At 37.3% G+C, this 18,908-nt stretch overlaps 1 protein-coding gene and 2 non-coding genes across 13 annotated transcripts in view; 2 read left to right on the plus strand and 1 right to left on the minus strand.

The window, feature by feature from the left end:
* The window catches only part of Enah (ENAH actin regulator), a 139,156-nt gene that overhangs the window by 42,172 nt on the left and 78,076 nt on the right, over positions 1-18,908 (plus strand). The gene's annotated exons all lie outside the window — the stretch shown is intronic.
* Positions 1,529-1,603, plus strand: LOC141414425 (small Cajal body-specific RNA 18). Its single transcript, XR_012439455.1, has one exon.
* LOC141414293 (U6 spliceosomal RNA) lies at positions 18,762-18,864 on the minus strand. The gene has a single exon (XR_012439354.1). It is a non-coding gene; the product is annotated as a U6 spliceosomal RNA (small nuclear RNA).

The following is an 18,908-nucleotide window of genomic DNA, read 5'->3' on the forward strand; positions in this document are numbered from 1 at the left end:
TTAGAGCATAAATTTTGAATTTAATTTTTGTTAAAGTAGTACACATGTACAAATTTTATAAAGTAGGATAGTCGTACAAAGTTTACAATTAAGAAAAAAAAAAGTGAGTCTTAGCGGGATTCCTTTCTCTTCTAGAATCCTGCACTCTAGAGAAATCACTGTCAACTTCCACTTGTTTCTTCTGTGGGTTTTTTGGTAGTCCCAGATAATATACTTAAACTAGTATTTCTTAACTCATTCCACTTTTAGATTTCTCTTAACTTCCATGATAGAAGATAAGATTTAGCTTTTTAACGTTTCTCCTCCCTACACATGTGTACTTTCCTTTTCATCTGCTAGATATGGTTATATGATAAATTTTATTTTTTTCAAGGTCAACATATTCACATGTTGTATGCTACAATTACATTTTTGAGACAACTTTTGCATTCTACAATTAATGAATCTTCATTTGATTTTCATATACTAATCACTATTCAACTCTAGAGTGTGCTGTACTGAAGTTTAATTCCTCTTTCAGTGCAGACAAACACATAAACACATTAGGTAATCTTTCAGTTTTTTTTTTTTTTGTTTTTTCTTCAATACCTTCAATATTCTGCTCTAGTTGGATTGATTGCTTTGTTGACCACCTTCTTGTAGTGGAATTTAAACCGTCATTCTGGGAATTCTTTTTGTCTTCTTTCTGTGCTGCTTACACTTATAGCTCCCTAAGAAAATGAAGCATGTGAAGCAAATCCTGTAAATGTAGAACATTTAAAAGTATCTATTAGAGCCTCCTCTGGATAAGTAAGTTGGCTTGTGTCTAGAATGAGTCAAGGCTAAAGATTTTTTTCCCCCCAAGAGTTGTGACAACATTGCTCTAATGTCTTCTTGTTTCCAGAGTTATGAAAAATTAGATGTCATTCTGATTATTATTTTATTAATTTTTTTTGTGGTACTGGGAATTGAACCCATGCAGGTACTCCTGCATGCTAGGAAAATACTGAACCACTGAGCTACATCCCCAGCTCATTCTGGTTTTCAGCCCATTGTGAGAAACCTGTTCTTTTCTTTTTGTAATCCTTTAGGGTTTTCTCTTTATTCCTGGTGCTCTGAAACTTAATAGTGACATGTCTTTGTTTAAAAAAAAACCCATCATTGTATTAGGTGCTTGACTGACCCTGCTTAGAAATTTACCATTTCTTTGGTCTGGACTCTCTGGGAAGAACTATTGTTCCCGGGTTTTGGGGCTTCTAAGCCAGTTCTTTTATCATCTTTTCCATTTTGTCTTTTTTTTTTGTTCTTTACACTCTAATTCCTTTACAGGATTTAAGATCTTTTTCCTGTCTTATGCAAGGTAGAGAAGCTGGGTTGGGTGCAGAAAGCGTAGTAGTCAGGCAGGACGCTCCTGGGTCCCCAGTGCAGCCCCAGTGAGCCTGCAGTATTTTCCTTTTATGATCAGGACTGCAGGTGGCCAGGGGATCTGGGGTGGGGGAGACAGGGAACTGTAAGGAGGGTCGGGATGCCCTTGCCCCTTAACTGAGCCCTGCTCATGATGGTGTGACAAGTGTGCGATCTGAGTTACGGGAACCAGGCAATGGAGTGCTGATGACTGAGGCCGAGCAAAAACAAATAAATAAATAAAATAATAATAAAATGAAATAAAGTTTTTTACCTGTCTTTTTAAATTTCAAAATCTTTATTGCTAGGTGCAGTGATTCATGCCTGTAATCCCAGTTGCTTGGTAGTCCATACCATAAGTTTGTGAGATCCCAAAAAGCTGGTGTGGGCAGGGCATACCAGTCATCCCAGCTATGTGGGAGGTATAAATAGGAGGCTGGCCTGGACAAAAACTGGATATCCTGCCTGAAAAATGACCAGGGCAAAAATGGCTGGAGGCGTGACTCAAGTGGTAGAGCACAAGTACAGGGCCCTGTGTTCAAGCCCTATGGTGCAGCTGAAAATAAAAATAGAAACAAAACACAGTAATTCTGTTGGGTTAAATTTAGGTTTTTTAATTGGTCTAGTACCACATTTTGAGCATTTGTAAAAAAATCATCTTTTGGTACTTTAATGGATAATCTATCCAAAAGGAGTTTGTTTGTTTGCTCTAGTAAAGGGAGGGTGTGAAATTTAGTTTTCTGTTTTATTTTATGTTTTTGCAATACTGTGGCTTGAACTCAGGGCCTCACTTGGGCAAGTGCTCTGTGACTTGAGCTGTGCCCCCAGCCCTTTTGTTACTGCCTTTACTTTAGTATCTGGGATTACAGCTATGCACCACCATGCCTGCCAAATTTGCAAGTTTGCATTTTTCACTGTTCAATATTTTAAGGGAAGAGTGTTGTATTAATTTTGCTAGGACTGTGGTAACAAAATAACAGACTGGGTGTCTTAAGCAGTTTTTCCTCTCTCCCCTGCCCCCCACAATTGTGGAGGCTGTACATTGAAGATCGAAGTGTTGGCAGACCTTGTGAAGTCTCTGCCCTGTAAATGACAGCCTTCTTCTGTGTCTACAATCTAGCCTTCCCTCTTTGTATTATATCCTTATTTATCCTCCATAAGGATATCATCAATACTGAATTAAGGTCCACCTGTATGTCCTCATTTTATCAGTTAACTCTTTAATGGTCCTCATTACAGTCACATTCTGAGTTACTGGGGGTTGGGACTTCAGCATGTGAATTTGGGAGAGGGAGTAGGACACAATTTGGCCCAAATGGCATTTTTATTTGTTATCTCCTTCCTCAGGTGCCCCAGTGCTGGAATCACAAGCATGTGCCACGCACCAGGCTTTACACTGCTTTTTGATCTGTCTTGTTTGGAAGTTTGAAAGTTCAGTTGTTGTTTTCCCATTTATTAATTACATAGTATGGCACCTTTCATGGATATTGACGTTGAAACCAAAAAGACCAAAATAAATTCACACTCGGCTCCAATTGCTCAAACGTGAATCCTACTTTTTTGACTCAGTACTCTTCAACATCTAAGCCTCCATTTCTTCATCTGCAAAATAAGAGTAAGATTGGACTTACTCATGTGATTATGGCTGGAATTAAATGAGACAGCAGTGGTAAAGCTGCTGGCTAAGTCTGTTGAAGGTTGGTTGCTGACAGTGATGAGAATGGTTAATGCTGGGGAGTGAAGTCTCAATTCAGTGCCCTTTGTGTCCCTAACCTCACTGGAAGCTTCCTTAGCTTCTAATAGGAGGAATTTATTTTAAATAGTACTTATCATTTTTATTTCAAGACAAAGTATGTGCTCCCAGCTCTTTGTAATTACTTAAAAGGATTTCTTGAGTACATCTGTTTAGTTGCTTTTGATTTTCTAATTATGTGATAATAGTTTAAAAGTAGCTGAGGATATGATACACCACACTTAGGGACTCATTGTAATCAGCATTGGCTTTCAGCAGTGCCTGAGTTTTGCTTTGTGCTTGGTTTTATTAGTCCGTCTCCTTTACCTTCCCTCCCACTGTACCTTGATTTGGGGGAGAATTAAAGCCTTGATGTGACAAATACTATTGGATCAAAGACTAATGTTAACTCTTAGTGCTGCATAGTTCAGTATTAAAAGAATCAGTTACCATTTTTTTTGGCAGTTGAATTTCAAAGCTAGATTTTTGTATTCAGTATTTTGTATTTTAAATCAGATTATAAGCGTCTTCTAGTTGGTTAGCCATCATAGGTGGTAGGTTCTCTAATCTAGTACGTCAGCGTCTTCAAGGCCAACACAATACTTCTGTTTTACATCTGTTTTAAATTTTATTTTATAATATGCTTACTGTCTTTTTAAGTAGTAGGTTATACTATTTAAGCTGTTCTTTTCTTTCTTTTTTTTAACATAAGTGCAATATTTCCTATTTGTGTTTCAGAGATTAATGTGTAAACTGTTTAACCCTTATACACAGTCCAAACTTTAATGTCTAGTTAATGTTGACCACAGTATGCCTGCAGCCTTGTAATCTTTTCTCTTGGGGCTTACTGAAACAATCTGACTTCTGCTTATTTTCAATTCCTGGTTTTTACCTATTTAAAAATATGTGTTGCTTTTTTGTCGATATTTAACTGAATAAAAGATTTCTGTTATTGGGGCTTTTACATATTGTTTTACATATTGCTACTAATATATTGCACTGTTTTAGGTTCGCTTTTATACAGTTTTAAAGCATGACTTATTTCTAGTCAGTTGATATGTAGCTTACCTTTACGTGATAGTGTCTAGCATGTGTTTTCCCAATACTTACTTACCCCTTTTATGTGACATTCTCATTTTTTTCTTCCTCTAGTTCTGTTCATTCGCCCCCAACAAGTCATTGATATTTTCCAAAGTTACAAAAAAGAGCAATAACTTCACTGGCCAAAAATGACGAGAGTGTGGATTTTATGCCTACATTTCCCTCAAAGAGTATTTGATTTTTCTTTTTAAAGTGCCACGGAATTCTAGTTTTTATTATGCCTTTCTCTAAAAACACCTTTAAGTATCTGAGTTTATTTAATGGAATGACAGTGATTGTTATTTTATTTATATATGCAAATTTTTGCTTATTAGACATTTCCAGCAGACTAAAGTAACTCAGGAAAAGTTTTACATCATAAAGTCGAATGGGTAAGATGGAGCCCTGGAAACCTGCTATGCCAAAGGCTGTTGGTAATATTAGTATTTATTTTATTTTATTCTCTCCCTCTCTCTCTTTTTTTTTTTTTGTTTTTTTTTTTTGATGCTGGGGAATTGAAGCTAGGGCTTTGCACCTGCCAGGCAAGTGCTATACCACTGAACTATACTTCCAGCCTGATTTTATTCTTACTTTTATTTTATTTTTCTGAGAAAGGGTCTTCCTGTGTAACTCAGGATGGCCTAGAACTCATGGTCCTCCTGCCTCAGCCTCCTGAGTGCTGAGATTAAAGGCCAGGCCCCTACCCTTCTTTGCTTTAGTTATTTTTCAGGTTGGGTCTTGTGTTTTTGCTCTGACTAGCTTGGACCTCAGTCCTATATTTATACCTCCTGCATAGTTGGGATGGCAGGTACTTGCCACCACACCTGGCTTAGTTATTGAGATAAGGTCTCACTGACTTTTGCCCAGGCTGACCTCAAACCACAACTCCCAGTCTCCTGAGTTCTGGGATATAGTCATGTCCTCCCATGCTGGGCCTCAGTTTTAAAATTTTGTGTAATGATTGATACGCTGATCTTTAAAACTGTAAGTTTGGTAAATGCTGATGTTTTTCTTAATGTACTTTTTCACGGTCCTTCTGATTGCTAATCCCTAAGTGTTATCTTTGAAAATAAACATGACTCATAGCCTGCAGGTAGCCAGAGGTGCCTGTAATGAAGGCCTCTCTGTACACTTTGAGGCCAAGATTGAATAAACATAGTAGTCCCTTTCCTTTTTGAAACTGAGCTTCATACTTGTGTTGATGGAACAGAAGTGGTAGAAAGAGAAAAGCAAGATTACATTTACAGGTATATTTTTTTCCAACTTGGACTATTTTGAGTATTGTATAATTAAAATTTTTATAGGAACTGCAGATTATCATATCTCAACTTATTTCAGGGGATATTCTTTTTAATAGTTCATAAAACTTTAAATATGTATCTCAAACTATAATAAAGAGCTATATATGTAGTTTAAAAAAAACCTTAGATGTTTTAAGAAGTTCCATATCTAACTCTTAAGTATTTACTTCTGCTTAGGGAAGATGACTATTTAAAAGTGGACTCCTTGGAAAAGCAGTTGTCACTATTAATGCATAACATGCTACTATTATTGGTCTTGTATAAATACATGAATATTTTTGAGAACTTTAACTGCTGTCAACTTTGGGGGAAAAAGTATCCCAGTTTACTATGTTGAGTTGGCATTGTTCAAATTGAATTAACAATACTAGCCTAGAAACATTAAACTTAATTTTCTCCCATTTGTACAGGGTATTTTAAAAGGTGCAATCCTTGTATTTTGGATGGCCGAGAACCATTTTTAAACAAAGCAATTTTTTCCATCACTGATTTCACTCAGTTCTCATTTAGTTCAGTTTGACTGGTTGTTCCTATGGTCAAGACCTCACCAGTGGTACTATACTTCAGAGTAGTAATATTTCATTGTGGAAGTTGATTGTTTTTAAGGTTGATGTAGTTCTTGTTCATCCTTTATTGTCACATAAACATTTAGGCTAAGTTCATTGGATTCCTTAAAGAATCCAGCTGGCAATTTGAGATGGCATTAATGTATAGGTTAGTTTGTGTAGAGAAGAAGTGCTGCTCTATGTCAGTGGGTTGTAGATGCCTCTAATTAGATGGTGATGTCAGGGGCAACAGGGGCAGTTTTGTCTCTTTTCATTAGTTTCTCACAGTATTGGCCAGGGGTTCACACTGTGCTAGACAGTGTAACAAGATCCTTCTGTAACTTAAGAGGAAATATCCAATGTTTTCTACTATTTTATATTGTTACAGGTTTTTGGTGTGAACTTTCACTAAATTTAGTAAACTCCCTTCTATTCTGAGTGTGCTTAGATTAAAATCTTTTAATAGGTGCTGGTCTTGTCCATTTCTTTTTGCTTCGTTGATAATTATATGAGCCTTTTCTTCAAGTCAACTCTGTTCCTGTTCTCTGATTTTGTAAAAAAGAAAAAGAAAAAAAAAAGTGACACTTTTGTTTAAGATAGCTACCCAGAGAGTTTCCTTGTGAAATTTCCACTCTATTTTTCTCCTTTCTACCTTAGTCCCCTTCTTATGATTTTTAACAGGCTTAAAAATTCTGTGTTCTTATATAGAAAGTACATAAGCCATACTTACTTCCTTAACTTCCTTTTCCCTCCGTCTCTTGTATGTGACCTTCCCTTATTAGCATGATCTGTTTTTCACAATAGTGCTGTATTTGTATTAGGTCTGTATTCCACATATGAGAGAAACATACAGCTTTTGGCCTTCTGAGCCTGGCTAACCTTGACAGTTTTTGACAGTTTTAAGTAAAGACTGCTTGTTTTAACACCCTCCAATTCAGATTATATTTTGTTTTATTATTAACCTGGTTTCAAGGCTCTGTTATTACAAAACTCATACTCTCCATAGGTAATGATATAGCGTGGTGCAAATGTTTTAATTCTTGTACTTCATCACTGGCAAAACAGATAATTGTTCATTTACAGTTTATATTCCCACATATTGGAATGAGGTCTAGTGCTTGAGTATGTAGTCCGTGGTCTGGAACTCTGTGTAGCTCAGGCTGGCCTTGAATTCAAGGTTCCTCCTGCCTTACTCTCCCAGTTCTGGGATTATAAGCGTGTGTCACTATGCTTGGCTGTTAGTCTTTAAAGAGTATGGGTGAAAGAAGAGGAAGGGATTTAGAAGTCTGTTTGTCCTAGATCTCATCAGAATGATCTAACAGCCATTGCTACTTGTCTAACTTATTTACCATTTTTATCTCACTGGTCAGATGTTTTGTTTTAATTTTCATTTGAGTATCTGTGGAAAGGTTGAAGTTTTAGGAAGGTAGTGTGTGTGTAATAGTCTAACTGCAAGATATGGATTATGATGTTTTTATTGTGTAGTTTTTGAAATGAGTGCTGTCTATAAGATACTCAAATTATTCCTAGAACAAATAAGTAAAAATTCCTAGAAATTGTTAAAGTGAATTTAAAGCAGTGTGTATATTTGGGAAAGAATATTCATAATCTTTTTTGATTGTTGCATAATTTGAATGTTATTTGATGAGTATAAATAGTTAAAACTTTTTTGAAGAAAAATATGTTTTGACGCTTTCCTCTATCATAGGACACCCCCCACCATTTAATTTGAAGTTTACAATCTTTTATAGCTGTATGTGGTCCTAATTTCATAATAAAGATTAGAGAATTTCAGGGACCCTTTCATTTCAGATATCAAGGAAATAAAAGACCAGAGAGGGCTGAACACAACTCTTTGCTGATCTATGCTAGATATGACTGGCCTGGCTGGCAGCCTTGTCTCTAAGAGGAGAAAGATCTCTCTGCTTTTTGTTTTTTTTGGGGCGGGGGTTTGAACCAGGGCCTCACTTGCTGGGCAGGAGCTGTAGCACTTGAGCCACTCCTCCAGCCCAGGAGAAAGGTATCTGTGTGAGATATCCATGAACTTTTGTAGCCAAGTCGCCTATCAGGTCAGCCAAGGAGAAACAGAATAAACCAGCTTCAGGGGAGTATTTTCCAGCCACCAATATCATGGAAGGGTATGGAATTCTGTCAAGGTGTTGAGAAAAATTTATGTTCAAAATTTTTAGCCAAAACTCTTTAGCAGTAAAATGCAAAGAAGAATGCATAAGGCTGGGGCTGTAGCTCAGTGGTAGAGCACGCATAAGCCCTTGGTTTCATTGTGAGTAAGGGTATGGGGATGAGGCTTACAATTACAGGCACTGTATATCTTGAGGAAAAAAGGGAACTTCTAAAATTAAAATACAGCACATAAACACTTATTTTTCATGAATTAGACTACTTACCATTTTGAATGTCGCCTTCTGCTAACTGTTGTCTTTCTTTAACATGAATTGAATTGACTGTATTTTGCTCAGTCATAGTCCTAAATGTTAGATGAAATTCACTTAATGTTTTGAACTTGGTATTTTTAGAAATACTATAAAGATTACACAGCTGTTGCTTAGAGATGCATGTAAATTACTTTGAGCAGTTGGAGCATGATTTGGATCCTCTGCCAGCTGATAGCTGCTATAAATGAAAAGAAGCTAACAGTGAGAATAAAAATTCTTAAAGGGATGGAATTATACTTCAGAATGTTCTGGGTAGTGCCTGCCTTGTTTTAGGCGCCAGACTGTCAGGACAAAGCACATTTCACGATTAGGAGACCTGCTTTGAGTTGTCTGTGGGAAATTTGGGAGTATATTCCCCTCATTTTGTTAGAATGTAACCAGCTACTCACGTCAAGATGTAGTTCATTAAATCAATCTTAAATTCCATACTTCATTTGATCAAAATTTACGGTTAGTCAAAATACTTACTTTGAGTCTTTGTGCCATGGCCAATTTGGTGTAAAGTACGTTGCTCTCAAGCTTCAAATAAATATCTCTGATGTTATATGTTGAGTTTTCTGTACATCTGTCAATTCTATTTGGTAGATATGTAGTTTCTAAATTCCATTGATTGTGCTTTTAGTCAATTTGTAAAGTTCCTTGCCTATATCAAAAGTTGTCTATAAAGTAAGGGAAGTTTTCCTGTTGACTACAAATATAAAATTGCTTATTCTTGTCCTGGTTCAGTTTGGTTTGCTTTAACAGAACACCTGAAATTGTATATTTTGTAAAGAGCAGAGATTTATTTCTTCATGTTGTGGAGGCTGAGAAGTCCACAGTCCAGTGTCCCCTGTCTGTCTGGCAAGGGCCTTTTTGCTGTGTGATCCCTTGACAGAAGGGCCAGAGAGTAGGGGTCCAGGTGAGGGCTCAGTCTTTTATCAGGAGCCTACTCCTGTCATAATGGCATCAGGGAGAGCCTTTACGACTCAGTGTCCTCTCAAAGGTTCTTCCTCTTGCACAGTTCCATTTGGGTTAAGTGGACTTAGGGAAGCACATTAAAACTAGGAGTTCCCACGGAAGGTGATGAATAAAGTTTTAAAAGATCAAAATAGGGTTTGTCTATGGTATATACTGAGCCTTGTGATCCTTATTTGCTTATTTGACTTTCAGATAACACCTGAATATGCCATAAGTATTAACACTAGGAATTGTGCTGTGTAAGAAGTGGTTATAGTGAGAATCACACTATAATGGGAGTTTGCTTTCAGTTTGGTGGTACTGGAAGACCTTCCTTATCTCATGGTGGGGAGAAGACTACTTGGCTGGGAACTGGGTGATAGGATGGAATAGTAACAGCCAATTAGGAATAGCATAATAAAAGGGATGGAGAAGGGAGAGCAGCAAACAACAGGATTCAGTAGGGTTTTTTTTTTTTTTTTTAAACCTTTTTTTAAATTGTAGCCCAGGCTGGCCTTGAACTCATGATCCTTCTGCCTTGTTGATTACCTAGTAGGTTGTTTTAATGATGTGATTTCATTGAAATCCCAGAAACTGAGACCTTCTGCTCTGCTTGAAGGTGTTCCTACTGACATTAGAAATAAAAAATACTGCATAGGCTTGTTGCTTCACAACCATTTAATAATAGTTTGCACTTGAACTGTGAACCTAGAAGTATTCCAAAGAAGCAATGTAATTAGAAATTAATAGCCTTACCTCATCCTTCATTGCACGTACCCTCATTTCAGCTTTTTCCTAAAGTAGACTGAAAAGAGAATGTTTATAGTTGATAGCATGCAGGAAGAAAAGGTATGTTCTTGACACATATCAATTTGCTTTCTTCTTCAGCAGGTTCTAGCAAACTGTCTTCTCTGTAGGCAGCTGCTGATAAGTCCACTTTGTAGATGTTTCTAGAAAAGCCCCACATTAAGGCCTTCTTTAAAAAAAAAAAAGTACTAATGACTATTGTACCTTGTTTGAGTGGCAAGAAATTCCAAAATCTCTGGAATGTCATGCAGTTTGTATTTGACTGAAGATGATTGATAAAAGTGGGCCACTGTCTTTTCGATGAGTGCTAGTAATTGTCTTTTATTATACTGTGCTGTCACTATTTGAACACACTGCCCAAGTGTATGAATGAAATATTCTATGCCAGCGATTCCTAAGTCACTCTTAGCTGTCATCATGCTTCCTGTCAGTGAGAGCTGCACAACGTGGACTTTGCATCCTGTATCATACTCTTCCACCTTCTAGTACCTGCCTAAAGTTTCGCTATTCCCCTTAAAACTCAGGCTTCCTCTAGTCACACTTATAAATGCTTTTAGTGTTCTCCTACTGCAATGCTTATCCCCTTCAGTGGTGGACCATAAGACAAATGTGGCACATCTACATAGAATGTCAATTTTACTGAAAGATTTTTGGGGAGAGTATTGTGTTAAAACAAGTTGTGTAATGGAGCAAAGTGCAGAATACTTATTAGATTTAATATGAAATGAGAAGCTACCAAGAAATGTGTCTGCCATCAGCTCTTCCTTAGTTGTGTGGCAGAGTCTACTGTGGGACACCTCATATATGCAATCTTCAAGTCGTCTTTTCTGGAATATCTGTTGTGTGGTGGTTGTCATAGCTAGTCTAGTTCCCAGAACTAAAGTATGTTGAACCTCATTTGGTCTAGTGAATTTCTGCCAAGGGTGATCTTGTGTGTCATGTTTAAGGACCCAATTCCTGGTCTTACTGGAAGAACTGTACGTGGAAAAAGAAGTGAGAAGTATGTTTTCCCAGCTGTCATGGACAGACTGCTTTTCAGGGCAGAATTTCACAATTTATAAAGTAGTTTTGAGCAGGAGCTGGCAGCTGGTAAATGTAAAATGTGTTTGCCAAACTCTGTAAATGTCTGGCCTGGAACTGTGAGTGTCCAAGAAATACTCTTGGAAAATTAAGGGTTTCCTTGGGATAATGGGAAAACCAGGCTTCCCTGTAGTGCTTATGTTTAAGTATGGGAAGCATCAGTTTGTAATTAATTTTGTTTGAGTATCCAGTGTTCCTGAATATTATATACTCTTGTACCTTATTCATGTTAAGAAGAAAAACAACAAAAGGCAGTATTTTAGGATTTGAAAAGTCCATAATCCTTATACTATAATCGCATATAGTAGCAATTAAATAGAGGCAGAAAATTAGAATTGTATTCCAGTAGTATAGAGATAGGCTAACATTAACCATTTGTAGTTTACTTGTAACTTTTTAAGCCATTACAAACAACCTCTGTAGCTTGTAATAGCCACTACATAAAACGGGTACCCCAGGATGAGTAGAATTGAAGAAAGTCCCACTGGGATGCAGTTGGTAGGAAGAAGAGCATGGTTAACTGGACAAGGAGTTGGTTAGGTTCACGTCCTACATTCCAGACTGGCAGGGCAGGAAGTTCAAAAGTCAAAGGAGGCATGGCATGGACCTCGGGGTTTATTTGTGCTGTAGTTGATAGTGTGCTCACTGTGGTTCTAGAATGCCTTTATTTGCTATCTCTACTTAAAACAACACTGTTACTGCTAATAGTAATAATGCCTAACATTTCTGAGTGCCAAGCATGTGCCAAGTACTTGAAGTGCTTTATGTACATGGTTTTTATTCTCAGGTCAGTTCCATGAGGCATTACCATTGTGCTTCAGAAATCAGGAAACTGAACCTTACAGAGGCTAAATAAATCTCACACAACTAGGAAATGATAGAGCTGGAATTGAAGTTCACTTAGGTTTAACTCCAGATTCTCTTCCCCCGCCCCCACATTTAATATTTTTTAATGTTTTGGGTTGACAAACTGACAAACTGCTATGATCAATACTGTGCTGAATATTTTTACTATGGGCAGTCTATATAAAACCTATCAAAAACATTAATTAAAACCTTTGAAATTTAAAGCCAGGTGTCATGACTCACTTCTGTCACTCTAGCACTTGGGGAGATTGAAGCAGGAAAATCATGAGTTCAAGGCCAACCTGGGCTACATAGTGAAGCCTTATGCTAAAAACAAAGCAGAAAACTTTTAATGAGATGAAACAAATAGTAGTTTACTTTTTAAATAATTTTCCTTTTTTTAAACAAAATTAATATATTAATTGTAAAAAGAATTTGAAATATAGATCACATTCTCCTTCCCCCACAGAAAACTAGTTAGTCACTATTCCAACTTACACAGATTATCACTAAAAACAATTTGGTGTTTCTATTATTTTTACGTATTTATGTGTCGTGTGTGTACATGTTAGCATGTAACACACTTACGTAAGTAGGGTCATAATGTATGTACATTGTTTTGTAGCCTGATTTTTTTTTTTTTTTGCCCAGTGATCAGTGTTACTTTATTGTTATAAATTATTTATTGTACAATTTGTTACCTCAGTGTTTCTGTATTTTACATTTAATACGTTTTTTAATCCTTCACCGCTTTAAAGAGTGCTTATAACATTGTATATTAAGGTTATAGCTAAATATGTTTGTATTAATAATTGTTTCTTTTAGATAAATTCTAAAATAAGTAATTCCTGAGTCAGAAGACAGGCAAAATTGCAAACCTCTTTAAAACAGAACAAAACTACCACTCATTGAATGCTTACTAAGAGCCAAAGACTTCTTGTTTAATTGCCACAGCCACTTTGTCATTTCTGTTTTACCAGTATGGAAAGAAACCCTGGGAGGCAAATGATTTGCACAGACATATGACAGGCTCTGTCTGAGCCCTTGTCATAACTTTTTTAGCCCAAGGCTACTTATGCCAGCTCCTGGGGTTTTCTGGCTGATTAGTAGGGCTCATGGTAAACTGGGATTCCAGAGAATTAGTGTCCCTGGGAGTGTTTCTCAGTCAACAGTGATGGATAAGTGCACCAGTTTCCTTACCTTTCCACTGGACACCTGCTTGTTTCTGTATGGTTTTTGAATGCGTTCCAACATGACCACCCGTACTCCATTGCCTGGAGTGGCAGTTGGCTTGGAAGCACTTTTTGTTGGCATCCTTCTTTTGCTTGATTCTCCTGCTGCTAAAATCCGTCCCAGATAAGCCACTTGCACGCACATCCACAATTCAGCATTTGGCTTGTAGGGAAACCCAAACCAAGACATTAAGATTGTTATATTAACAGTGCAAAAGCTCCCCTGTCACAGCCCACAGTTCCACAGAAGCTCTGAAAATGCATATTTGAGCAAGAGCCCTGAAATACATTTAGGCTGCAGTCTGACTTATTTTCTGATTATTTGTTTATTTTGAAACTGTAGCACATAGATTCCAGTTAGCCACATGCTTTAGACTGAGACACACTTTTTTTTTCTTTTTTCATTTTTGAGGATTTTCTTTCTTTTACTATTGTTGTGCTGGGGGGGGTACCTGTGACATTTACAGAAGTTCTTGGAATATATCGTAGTTGAATTCACCCCCTCAGTACTTGCTTTCAGGATTGGTCTGTGAGTGCCCCTCAGTTGTATACAGTTTTTTCTCTGGTCATCCTTCCTCTCCAGTGTTGCCCCTTCCCCTTCCCTGGGACCTCTCTAACATGTCCCTGAAGAGTGTCTCTGGGCAGAAGTGGCCCATGTACCACAGCTCATTCACATGGAATGTCTACAGTCTACGCTCTTCACTGTAGTTCCGTCCCCTCCCATCCTCTCCAAACTTTAGTACTCTGTGACTTACTAATGTTTTGCCTGTCTTTTGTTTTTAAAAGCTTTTATGTCTTTTATAATTAAACTTAGTTTTAATTTTAGATCTAAATAATCGCTCAGTTTTCTGGTCCTAGTGTTCAGATTCTGTACTCTTCTCTGAGTTTATAACGATATCTGCTCTCTCTGCAGAATTGAGTATGTTGTCAAAATCTCACAAGGAAATTGAAGCCTTGGTGAAAGAACAAAACCACTGTATAGTCCATATGTCAGTGATTTAGGTACTGGTTTTGTATGTCTAGCAACAGTTACACGATCAGATCTGACCATCATTGTTACCTGGTCTCAACAACAAAAGTGATGTAAACTCTCTTTAACAGTTAGCCTGAAAAGGAAAGCAGTGAAACTACAGAATTTCACTAAAGGTTTTAACTAAAATATTCTTAGCTAGATTATCCTATGCAGAAATAGTAAGACATTGTATTTTCTAGGTACTATTAAGGTGCTCATCCTTATCTAAGAAGTGCCAGCCATGGGGCTTCTACAAGGAGAAGCTGAAGGTCATAAGACTATTTTGAGGCCTCTGTAGTAATCCCGGGAAGAAATGGTGCATTGATGCAGCAGAAGAGCTTTTAGAAGAGATGTAGGTAGTGGAGTTGGCTAGGATGCAGGGATGGCTGCACAGGCGCCGTCTAGGGGCACTCAGCTTTCTAGCTGGCCAAACGGTATGGTCTTTGGTATGTTTGGATCAAATATACCAAAGGAAAAATATGGAGAGTGGAGCAGAGAGGGCAGGAGAGGAAAATAGGTAGCAGTTGGTCTGTGTATGATGTCTGGGTGTAAGTGCACAGAAGGCTTTGGAGCTCAGGAGAGAGGGGTAGACTATTTGGCACTTTGTGACAGGTGTTGAAACCCTGCTCGTGGACTCTGTCTGAGCCTTGGTACTATGTGTTTGAGGTGTGAGGGGAGAGGATTAGTCACCCTACCAGCCACCTACCATTCAATTTAAAATTCTCATTTGAGTGAATATGAGAAGTAAAACATGCCAGTCATTTGTCTTTCCATTTTATCAGTGAAGATATAAAATTCTGTTATGAGGTCTGTGCGTAACTAGTTCCTTTACACAGAAAGCTGCACAGGAGCGACACATGGCTAGGTTACTTTTCTCCCAGCATTTTCTTATGAGAAATTTCAAACACACAGAACAGCTAAATGAGTTGTTCAGTGAACATTGATATACCCTTAATCTGCAGTGCCATAAGTGGCTCATTGTGCTTGCTTCATCACATACCTCTCCTCTCTCCCCATCTTTCTTTCTGTTTTATTTATTTATGTGCATTTCCAAAAGTAAGTTATAGTCATCAACACACAGTTTCCTAAGTATGTTGGTATGTATATCATGAAATAGGTCTCAGTAATGCTTACATTTATTTTTCCTCCTAGGACAAATATACACACTCTGCAGTGCACAGACCATTAGGTGATTGTTGGGAGATGCTCACGTGTAACTCAATCTCTCAGACTCATTTTGAGATAATGGAACATTCTGGGATGGTAGCAGAAGCCCTCTCCTTTGCCATTCTTTGGTTTAATTCCCTCCATAGTCTCTACTGTAGATTCCTTTTTCCTGTTCCAGAACTTAATAGGAATCATTGAAATCTGTCCTCTTGTACAAGACTTCCTTAACTGCATGTCTTTACTGTGTGGGTGCAATCCTCAGTTGTTTGCTTTTCTTGCTTAGTGATATGTCGTTATATAAATGCCATGATACCATTCTCCTCAGGTTGGGTATCTGGGCTGTTTCCGGTTTGGGGCAGTATTTAGTGCTGAAATTGACGGGTCATAGGGTGGGTATATGTTTAGTTATGTAAAAAACTGCCAACTGGTCTTCAAAGTTATTGAAGTGTTTTACACTCCCACCACCGGTGTAGGTGTATGGGAGTTACCATGTTTTAGCCATTCTGGTGGATGTGTGTTGGCATGTCATTTGGACTTTGAATTTGCATTTCCTTAATGATTAATGATGATCTTTAGCACTTTTTCATGAATTTCCTAAACATTTATATATGTTTTTAAACATCTGTTCAAATATTTGCCTGATGTTTTATTAGTTTATCTATATTTTAATTATTTACTTGTAGGAGTTTTAAAAAAACATCCTGAACAAATGTCACATTTTTATTTTGCAGATGCTTTTTCCTGATTGTGCCTTGCCCATGCATGCTCCCTTCCTTCTGTTGTCCTCGCATCCTCTTTCTCCCCCTTTTCCCGCCTTTCTTTGCTTCTGTAAGTATTTTAAGTCGGTCAGAGGTGGTTAGGATGGGTGTCCTTGCCTTGTACCTGACCTTCACCACAGAGTGTGATGTTGTAGATTCTTTTGTAGATGCTCTTTGCTCATTAAGAATATCCCTTCTGTTTCTTGTTTACTGAGCGTTTCCTCATGAAAGTCTTACATTTTATCCAGTACTTTTCTCCAGTCTTTGCATTGTGTAGTTTCTCTCCTTTCCTTAGTTAATATGGTGATTTTCAAGTGTTAAATCAACCTGTATTTCTGAGATAGACCCTACTTGGTCATGCTCTATTACTGTTGAAAAATATTGCAAACTTTGACATGTTTTGTGAAGAGTTTTTGTCTCTTTCATTGAAATTTTCTTTGTGATGTCTGGGTCACATTTTGAAATTTAGATCATGCTGACCTCATAAATTAAGCTAGAAATATTTCCTCTACTGTTTCCTGAGAATTTGTGTAACATTGGTGCTGTTTTTTCCTTACATGCTTGATGCAAACTTGTGCCTGGAATTTTCTTTAGCAGATAACAATAATTCAGCTTTTGTTTAACCTTGTGTCAGCTTATTCTTCATGGACTTTTTAAATTTCATCTAATTTGTCAGAAACACCTATCTTGTCAGAAAGGTGTTCATCACACTCCCTTAGTATTCTTGTGATGTTTGTAGGACTTGCAAGAGGACACTGTTACTTGGCAGTTTGTATCCTTGCCTTTTCTTGATTAGTTTAGCTAGGACTTTTAATTTTTCTGCTTTCCATTTCGTTGATTTCTGTTTGTTTTTACTTAATTCTATATCTTTTTCTTTGCTCCTTTCTAGCTTCTTAGAGGGAAGCGTGGGTAATTTATTTATGCCTTTCTTTTCTAAACAAGCATTCGCAACTATAAACTTCCCACTAAGCGCTGCTCTAGGAGTATACCATCAGTTTTATTGCCCATGTTTCCATAATTGTTTACTATGCTCTATTTCATCACTGCCTCAGTGTTTTCTTCTTTTAACCTCTGTTCTGTTTAGAAGTTCAGCTTTTAAAATTTTCCAAATATGCATGTATTATCGTCTTTTCATATTGAATTCCATTGTGGCCTAGAACATACACTGTATAGTTTTGTTTACTTAAAATGTATTGAGAATTCCTTTGCAGCCTAGCATGGCATCTGTCTTACTGATAATATTGTGGGTACATAAAATGGAGATTTGTTCTAGAGTTGTTGGCTATAGTGTTTCAAAAATACCAATTAAGTCAAAGTGGTATATTTTAACCCTAGTCTTCATTCTGTTAATTACTGTCTAATTTTGTCAGCTACTGATTGGGAGTGTTGAAATTTGAAACTCATAATGTGGAGCTATCTTTCACACGTAATCTAATTTAATTCTGTCAAATTTTGCTTCATGTATTTTTGTTGTGGGAAACAGCAAGGGAAACAAAGTCATCAAGACCACTTTGCAGGAAGCGGGGATTTTATTATGCTAGCAGACTCAGGGGAGGTAAGTTCTCAAAGCCCTGAGCCCCACTAAGCGTCAGAAGATGGGTTTTATACTCTCCCAGAGGGTTTTTGCAGTATATGGGTCAGTTGTAGGAAAACAAGTTAGTTACAGAGTTTATCCTCCCCTGCCCTTTAGAATGTGGGCACAGTTACAGGAAACCTTGCAGGGCTAGCTGGGGGCTGCAGTATTTCAGAGCTAGCAGAAGGCTGCTTGCAGACTCAGCGTGGGGAAACCAAGGTAAATTCCAGACACATAGTAAATCCCAGAAAAGTGGCCAAGATGGCTCCAACAGTTTTGAGATAGTAATTAAGTACATGAACTCTTCTGATTGTTGTGTTCTTCTGATGAATTGGCCCTTTTATACTTTTGAAAACTCTCTTGTAAAATCTACTTTATCTAAGATTAATATCAATTCCAATTTTGTTTACTTTGCACGTTATGTAACTTTCTATCATTTACTTTCAACCTATCCTGTATTCTTATATATTTAAAGTGTATCTCTTTATAGACAGACTGTAGTTAGGTGTTACAAAAAAATCTTTGCAATCTCTAATTTTTAATTAGAATGTTCATTGCTTGTTTGTTTTTGGTTTTGGAGACAGGGTCTGACTATGTAACCCAGATTGGCCTGGAATTTAATCCTCCTGCCTCCACTGCCCTCCTGAATGCTGATATTACAGTTGTACACTACCACATCCTGATTAATCCCAGTGTTTAGTCATTAACATTTAAGTAATGTTGATGTGGCTGGACTTCTGTTTACCATGTTAATATATGTTTTTAGATCATCCCCTCTATTTTTCCTATTCTGTTATTCCTTATCTTTTTGAGGGAATAAATTGGGGACCTTTAGAATTCTGTTTTGATTTTTTTTATTTATATGGAACACTTCACGAATTTGTGTGTCATCCTTGTGCAGGGGCCAAGCTAATTTTCTCTATATGGTTCCAATTTTAGTATTTGTGCTGCTGAAGCAAGCGTTTTCACTGGCTTTTAGTTGTATCTCTTTGCATTTCCCCGT

The sequence above is a fragment of the Castor canadensis genome, chromosome 11, assembly GCF_047511655.1.
Source record: "Castor canadensis chromosome 11, mCasCan1.hap1v2, whole genome shotgun sequence".
Taxonomy (NCBI): Eukaryota; Metazoa; Chordata; class Mammalia; order Rodentia; family Castoridae; genus Castor; species Castor canadensis.